Source organism: Rhagoletis pomonella, unplaced genomic scaffold (assembly GCF_013731165.1).
Source record: "Rhagoletis pomonella isolate Grant_MI unplaced genomic scaffold, Rhpom_1.0 Rhpom_scaffold_00007, whole genome shotgun sequence".
In the NCBI taxonomy this organism is placed as follows: domain Eukaryota; kingdom Metazoa; phylum Arthropoda; class Insecta; order Diptera; family Tephritidae; genus Rhagoletis; species Rhagoletis pomonella.
Genome location: NW_023458561.1, coordinates 35,612,957 through 35,622,419, shown reverse-complemented (window position 1 = coordinate 35,622,419; position 9,463 = coordinate 35,612,957).

The window sequence follows — 9,463 nt, the reverse complement described above, 5'->3', positions numbered from 1 at the left end:
AAAAAAGGTGATTTTCCTATGTTTTTTGGGACCACCATTATATGTATACATACATACATATATATGTATGCATGGTTTTTCTTTTCTTCTCTTTTTTCTCCTTTGCGTGCATTTGTCGCCTTGGCTAAATATTCGCTGATATAATTAATTAAAAAGCAGGAGACAGCATTACTATGTACATATGTATATGTTTATTTAGGTATGTATATATGTATGTATGGCTTTGTATATGCACAGGTTTGCGTGCAACTTAATTTCCCGCGCTATTTTGTTGTACTTTTGCAATACAGCGCGTCAGCGGACAATAAATGCAACCGCTGATAAAGTAAACAAAAAAACAAGAACAACAATAGCTCTAGGCGTATTTGGAAATGTCTGTGACGAAGTGACGAATTTAGCGGCTTATGGTCTTTAAATATTCACACCTGGCTCCTTAGTGTACTAGAAAAAATAGCATGGTTCGCATTACTTTGTTCACAAAAGCCAAAAGAAATTGTGAAAGATGCTGTCATACAAATGTACATAAATTGAAGTTATGACTTTTTGGCCTGTTTTTTTTTTTTGTTGATTTTACTAAAGTTTATGGTGCCATGTTATGATCCTTGGCATCTTCGGATAAACACCTTTATTTCGTGCAGCCAAAAAGCGTTTCATCCTCATTCTCGAAGAAATATGGGCCGATAACTTTTTCAGCCATAACACCGCGCCAAACAGTGCATCTGAATGGGTGTAACTGGTGCTGGTGTGTTGCCCTTGGATTTTCAAAGCCCCACAATCTACAGTTTTGCTTGAAAATGCGATTCATCCGACATCAAAACATTACTTAAAAGATCAATTTGTGTGGATAATTGTGTAAAACGAATAGCGTATTGTAGTCGTTGTTGGTGGTCTAGCTGTAAGTATCCGTTATGATCTTCCCAGAGACTAACTATAACGTGCAGAAAGAAAATAACAATAGTATTAAAAAATAAAGAAGTTATACGTGTTTAACATTGGTAGGTCTTATTTGACCCACGCTGTATTTATTAGGGTGCTTTTTTTTCTCGGCTATTTGTTTTCAATCGCACCTCGAAATTTTTTGAGAAATACCTAAAAATAATTCCTGAAAATGTGAGCCCTTGACATGAAGATGAAGTGCTCGGCCAAAGCGTGCAAAGATTTTCCGTTTAAAATACACGTCAACTTTAATTTTTTTTTTTTCTTCACAATTCTACAGCTCAGAGATATTTGATGGTAAAATCTTGGTCAATAATGGTGTTTCTTAAAAATTTAATGCTCTACAAAAGTGCCTAATGCGGCGCAATCCTCACTCCCACCAGCGATGTAGTACGGGTCACTAAACTTTGAAATTGAGGTAGTGTGGAATTTTCAGGGATTATTGAGTTAATTGTAGTAATTGTTGATTAGTTTCGAAGCCAAATATCTGAAAATATCAATGGTAGCGATTTAATATTCTAGACCTTTTTTGTAGGAAATTGAATTTTCTACAAGTTTTACATTGACATCTTTTTTTTTAGCTCTTGTTATTTACGAGATAGGGTCAAAAAACGAGAATTTAATGAAAAAGTTGCTCTAGTGACCCGTACTACCCGTACTTGCTGGTGTGAGTTAGAGTTACGCCGCAATGGACAATTTCGTAAAGCATTCAATTCTGAATAAAACCCATCATTGATCATGGTTGTAGCCTAAAATTCCTCTGAGCTATAGAATTTTTGAAGAAAAACAATCAAAGTTTACGTGTATTTTGAACGGGAAATCTTTGCACGCCTTGGTCGAGTACTTAATATTAATATTAAGGGCTCAAATTTTCAGCGAACTTATTCCTAGATATTTCCCACAAAACTTCGAGTCACGTCGAAGTCACGGACATGCAGGGCTTTCTCCTTATTCCTCATTGCTCAAGGGTGCAGTCATATTTTGTATGTTAACGGTTAAGTGTCAAGTACGGTTTTAAGCTCAGTGGATGAACCGATAAATTTTAAACAAACTGCCTATCTTATTTAAAATTCCGAAATTCGGACTTGTACGGTTGTTGAACTCACCGATTCATTTTTCGAGCGCACGAAACAGTCGCTAACTTACTACTTTGTTGATATCATATTTTCTTTTTACCAGAGGCAATTTTATTAATTAGCGCAAATTTGTCTCTATTTATTTTGCACTTACTGTACTATTGCACAATTTACATTGCATTAGCGTATCTTGTGCAAAATAATTTTTTGTATGCACTGATTAAATAATTAGCAGGGCCTCTTCACAAGAAATTTCAAAAAAAAAGACAAAGAAATAACAATAAACAACAACAAAAACATGTGTCTTTGTTAAAATATACGAAATAAAAAGCACAACTTTGATGAAGCCAAGTATGACCTACATATGCCAGTCATGTCGTGTCGCATTTCATTTTATCACATTGAGCGCTGCACTTCTTGTGACCTTTTTAAAGTGAATTTACCAAGTATTTGGTAGGGGTTTCGAAACACGCAAACTGGAGATATTGACCATTGGTATGAAGGCGTTTGGCAGCGCACCTTAACTCCATGCGATCAAAAACCAAAGAGGGAGAAGGAAACCATCCAACCGAAGGATTTCGGGTGAAGTGGGAAAGCGCTAAATTTTACTAAATACTATTTTGCGTTATGTTGCTCGAATGGACTTGGATATTCCTTTCGAAAATATTTGTATTCAAGAAATTAAAAAAAAAGAAACACAGATTCTGCAAAACATATACATTAGGAGTGTTAATCCCGAAAATCCCGGGATTCTTGGCAAACAATCCCGGTATTTTCGGGATTTTTCATTTACACTGATGACAACAATAGAAATTCCTCTTCTTGACCAGTGTTGGCTATATTTCTTTTTTTATTTAATAATTAATATTTCGGCCAAAATGGTTTAGGCAGTTGCGAAACCCACAAAAAAAAAAATTGAAGTAACCATTCAGGCGCAGTAATTACGTTTTTCGTACATTTCGTGGAAATAGAACTACGATGGATTTAGCAATCATCCTGATCGTAAATATTTTCCGAAATTCTACAAAAGCTGTTATAAACTAAGTTCTCTCAATAAATTTAATACGCTCCAAGTTAATTTTTATTTGCCAATTCACTTTACACATTATTTCACTACCAGTTACTTAGCGCTACACCATACACTCCAACACCAACGGTGCCCCGCTTCCACTACTTCTTTTCCCTATGTGCCACTGCTTCTTAAGTTGCTTCTCTCACCTACAGCAGGTAGATAATAATTTATGCGCTTGCATAAACTGGCCATAATTTTCATTTGACACACTTTTAAGGTTTTATCTACTATTCCGCTTACACCACCAAGCCAAGCCAGCAACTTCGTCAGCTTCCCCAGAAACTACCCGGCTCTTTCCCTTCCCTCCATGAGCATAGTATTCGATCAGCATGAGCATCGATGTGACCGGTCTCCCCCTTTTCCATTGTTCGCTTGTTTGTTCGGTTTGTTTGTTCGGTTTGTTTGTTGTTTATTATTGGCTTATTGGTAGCGTACTGTCAACACATTCTCATCGCTGGTTGACCATCTACAATGCGATGATCATCGCTTTCAGCTACTAGAAATTTCCTCGCAATGTTCTTGCTTTTTTTATTATTTTCTCATTTTTCTTCATAGTTTTTTTTTAATGTATTTTCTTCTACTTTTCGCGCTTTTCCCATCATATATAGCATGGCATGACTTAGCAATGGCACTTGCTGGAATATCGTGGCTGGTGAAACCTGAATACTCCTTTCTATTTAATAACCGGCTATTCGTTCGTTGTTCTGGGAACTGTTTGTAACTTTGTTCTTCTTGCTTCTTTTGATACTGCTAGATGCTAAAAAAAACAACGCCGTCATAATAACAACAATAAAGAATAAGAAAGGCGCGCTTGTACACTTGCTAGCAACTGGTATTAAATTTATTCTACTCAAATATGACTTAGTTGAGTTGAGGTTACTGTAAAAAGTCACAGCTACTTTCTAAATTAATAAGTACATATACATACGAATATTTGGGTTTTTGTATTGGTATGCTTGTTAGAACGTCCACTAAAACGAATCGCTAAACTTTTGAAATCGCTTTTCTTTAGTTCTAATTGCATAAATTGTGTTTAAGAAAGCTTATTATGTACAGCTGTTAATGTATTTTCCTACACCAATATGTACGCATGTGTGTATGTATATATTTTTAAAAATGATCAACTTAAAAAATGACAAAGTAATTGTAACATATTTAATAAAGCTGATTAATTGTTATGACTTTTAATACATTGTCAGTTGACCTAATAAAAGTTTTCATTGAAATTTGAAATAAGTATATCTGTGTTCGTATGGTATAGTTGCTTATGTCGGGAAGCTGACATGGATTCTCGTTTAAGAAATGTACCAATATGATTTTGAAAATAAAAAAAAAGTATTAGTCAAGTGTGATAATTTTTAAATTTACACTAGTGTTCGCCCAGCGGTTGAAATTTGACCACTATTCGTATTTAGAAACTAGCCTCTGTACTCAGTCGCGATATAATCAGCATAAGCGAAAAGTCTAGCGACCCCTTCACTCCTACTCAGGGACCGTTACAGTTACAACTTTTATTAAAAAAATCGCTATTTAACAATTATCTTTTAACTTTTATTTAATTACTCCTTAAATAACTGTTATTTCTGACTTTTATTTTATAAATCCAAAATAACAATTATTTTTGATTTTTATTTAAATAATCTTCAAATAACAGTTATTTTTTATTTTTTATTATATGACTTAGATAACAGTTATCGAAGACTTTTATTTATAAAAATCAGTCACTGACCTTTATTTTTTAAATCGTACTTATAAAAGTAATTTGTATAAGTCGTAGTAAACTTTTGTTTTCCAACACCTTCTTAACTGCGAAAAATTGTAATGACTTTTATACGAATGATTAAAAAAACAAAAGTCGGTGACTGATAAATATGGATGACTTTAAAAAATAAAAGTCACTGACTGATTTCTATTGAGACTATTATAAATAAAAGTCTTCAATAACTGTTATCTAACATATAGTATACAATTAATTTTTAGCAAAAAAAAACCGACTTCAACTCTCATATAAAAAAAAAATATATATATATATATCTCATGATCAACTGATCGGATCATAACGAGATTAGTATGGGACCACCTCTGAGACACTACTTTTCCGGAGAAAAAGGAATTATCGGTTGACGTGGTCCAAAGTTATGCGGTAACATACATAAAAAAATAAAAATAAAAATAAAAATAAAAAATAATAATAAATATTCCGACGACTTGGAAGTCGGTTAATAAAAACCAAAATGAATTGTCATTTTGGACTTATAATATACAAATAAAAAATAATTGTTATTTCTTTTAATTTAGCATAAAAATCGCTAATAAAAATTTATTTTCAAATTCGTGTAGCGGTAAATGAATAAATCGATTGGTATGTGCATGTCACTTAGGTGTAAAACATTTCCTTCACAGTGAATTTTTCCATGACACTTTTCATCAATAACTGTTATGTTCGGTCCCTGTTCCTACTTCCTTATTAAATAGTAGTGGAGAAAGTGCACCTCTCTAGTATACTTTTCCCAGAAGTCTACTATTAAGTATGGATATATTTTCTTTAAACTTCACTAGAGAAATATATCATTCTCATAGAGTTAGTAAGGTTTTCTGTAAACACTTTTTCTGGCGAATATCAAACATATGTGTCTATCAGGGCTGAGACTATTCGTATATTCGTGTATAGGGTACGTGATACACAGTTAATATCCGGTCGTTTTTGTTATCCGGATATTCGGTTACTATACGGGTATTCGGTTAATATCCGCTATTTTTAACACTGATCCGGATTATTCGGATATTCAAAAAATGTAAATATATAATTCTACAGCCTTCACAAAAATGCCAACAATCCACAAAAAAAAACCTTAACACATAGGAAACAAAAAAAAAGTTGCATCAACAAGAAGCATTCGCCTAACTCGTACTTGCTCACTCCGATGCAAGCTAGTATTTGATATACATCTTCATTGCATTCACGATAATTACATACCAAAAGTGAAGCAAATTCATTTAATAAGATCACAGAGTCTTCTTCTTGCGACTGCATTGAGCGACAGACAACCCACCCAGTCAACAGCCACACGCCACATGCCACAATCAAACGTTCCACATATGTATGAATACATTTGACCTGCTGTGTGGGGCGTTCTCGCCAAGTGAGCGCCGCCTGCTTGCGGTTTGCAAAAGTTTCAACAGCAGCAAAAGCAAAACAACAAAAATGAGAGCAACACCAACCAACAAAATCCAATGTTGCAAGTAAGACGTGTGAAAATTAACATTCAACTAAAAATCAAGTTGCAGCGCACAATTAAGTTGTCACACACAAAACGAATAGGCAGAGGGCGGGCTGAACCGCTGGGGGGGTTGGAAGAATGCTAAGCGCATGAAGAGCGGAAAATGTGAAATTTTATTGTAGTATTACCATTAGAAGCGCATCAAAGTGTTAACGAAAACCGCTCGATTGTAGCATCTTCGAATGCCAAAGTTGTTGCTGCAAACTTTTTTATGCAACACAAACTATTTTGATGCACACAACTGAAGATGTGTGTGTGAGTGCTTGAATGGCTGCACTTTTGTGCATATGTAAGTTTGTATGTGAATAAATAACTACATACTTAAATGTACTCAATTTGATGCATATAACGGCAATACGCTTGCGGAAATTCTGTCTGAACTGGAGCTTGTTAATGCTAATGTGGCCGCATTGTGTTGGAGCCAGCCTTCAAATTCCATCGTCTCAGTCAACGCATGATTATACAATCGTGAAATTGTTTCGCCAGCTAATTTTGTATTTAGATAAAATATACACCTATTGCTAATTTGTATCTATGTACATCTGTACATCTCTATGTGTTGCATTTTTGCTCTCCAAGTTTTGTGTGCGTTTTCTGTTTCGACTATCTTCACTTCCTCAACTTGCTTCAAATTGCTGATGCACAACTAATTGCAGGAGAGATGCTTTTGTTTCGCGCACTCTCCATTCACTCATATACTCGCTCTGCCAGAGATGCTGAAAATTGGTACAAATTTTAATACAAATTTTAATTAATTAAGATTTTCTTCACTTCATGCCACAATAATGTATGAATGCGAGACTTGTTACGTTTAGTGAATAGAAATGAAAGACCAATCTATTATGAGTCGCTACTGGCCTCAAACTAATTATAAACAAAATATTAACTAACAATTATAATTTCAAGTAGCTTTCTTTCGCATGAAATTTTGTTTTGTTCTACATGGGAACTCAGCAGAAAAAGCGCCCTGTTATATGTACCGCTCGTTTGTTAGAAGAATGCCATTTTTCTGCATAGTAATAAACAGGTATCTACACTTAATTTAATCTTATTCTTTTTCTTAGTTTTAGTCTTAGTTTGAATTTTAATATTAATCCTAATCTTCATTTTAATCTTAAACTTAATCTTCATCTTCATTTTAATCTTAATCTTAGAAAAAAACTTACACTTAATCTTAATTTTATTATTCTTCTTCATTTTTATCATAATTTAATCTAAATCTTAATCTTAATTATAATGTTAATCATAATATTAATTCTAATCTTAATCTTAATCTTAACCGTTATCTTAATCTTGATCTTAATCTTAATCATAAACCTAATTATAATTCTAAACTTAATCAAAATCTTAAAATGGTATGACTCTTAATATTAATCTTAATCTTAATATTAATTTTAATCTTAAACTAAATCAATATTTTAGTCTTAATCGCAATCTTAATCTTAATATAAATATTGATCTTAATATTTATTTATCTCAATGTTAAACTTAATCATAATCTTAATCTAAACCTTAATCTTAAATTTAATCATAATCTTAATATTAATTTTAATAATCACAATCTTAGAGCCAGTTCTTCTGTGCCAGCTCAAAACTTAGATTAAGTAAACTGAGTTTAAATTGAACAGCTGGCCGACATTTTATTGCCTGATCTTAGGTTAAACCAGCCAGATCGGGCGTTTAAACTGAGTTTAAACCACGGCCGCGCACTGAAAAACTTAATCTTAATCATATCCAAATATTAAGTCTGTACAAATGTACAAATCGTGTGATCCCCGCTTAAGACTTTTAATACTACTCACGTGCCGAAACCTTTAAAAATTATTTCATTTTCAAAGAATTCTTTCTTGTAAGAAGTTCGAATATGGATGACAATCGGGCTGAAAATATTTCGTAGTTATCAAAGTGGTCATTCTTTCTATGTGGACAGACCAACCTGGTGCATATGAGCGCGAAAACATTTAGGATATGCCAGGTTACACACAGCATCCAGGCTTACTTCATTTGGGTACCTAGATATATTGGAGTAGGTGATATTCTCGTCAAAAAAAAGAGCGTGCACAGTGATTCAGTGCCCAGGCCCTTTCATCATTTTATCGTGCAGCTCCGCCAGGCAAAAGTATTATATTTGGATGAAGAAGAAAGCGAAATTTTACTAGACAATTACGGAATGTAAGAGATACCCCAAAAGACTTAGTCACATAAATATCAATAACCGGAGTACTCCGTCAGCGGGTTCGATATTTCGTAATAGATACCATGACTAGAAATCGTAGCACACTGTGCTAGTGATGTGGTCTTTGACATAAATGCATGGACATCACTTCCGCCTGAAAACCACTGCAATGGTCAGGCAAACTGACAGATATGCATAAATGTTTACGCAGAGAACCTGCAGATACTTGAGTAGAAGGTATAAGACGATGGTATATAGATCTATAATCGAACCTCATTTTATTTATTGTCCAACTATTTTTTTCATAATGAGAGATAGTCAAATTTATAAATTGCAAAAGCAACAGAACAGAGCCATGCGATTCATCCTTAGAAAACGTTATGACACACCTATCAGAGACATGTTGGCCGAATTAAATTGGCTGAGTGTTAAACAACAACTTTTTTACCATTTCGAGCCGAGGGACGACCGCCGTTAAGAAAAAACCTTTTTATATTTTTTTGCGATGTGACTTTGACCAGAGCGCACTGCTTACCACTACACCACAGCGGCCGGCGCATATAAGTATAAGCTAGGCTTAATTAAGCTGTAAGAATTGAATAAATAAATAAATAAATAAATGTTTATTGTAGACACCACCCTCTTCAGAGCTTGGCCTATGGGCAGTTCCTCCAAAAGACACTTTTTATGACATATTCCAAAGGCAAATGGTTTTTTATGAGAAGCTTTTTTCCTAACAGAATAATAAGGTGAGGTTGGCCATTGCCTGCCGACGAACCATCGATGTTAGACAAATCTTTGATTTTGTTTGAACCAAGGTCCTACAGGGTTCTTGTGCGTCGCTCTAGACAATTTGTCATGGCCAACTCCTTAAAATCAATAACAACAATTCGGTTAGGAAACACCGGAGAAATTTGTTTCT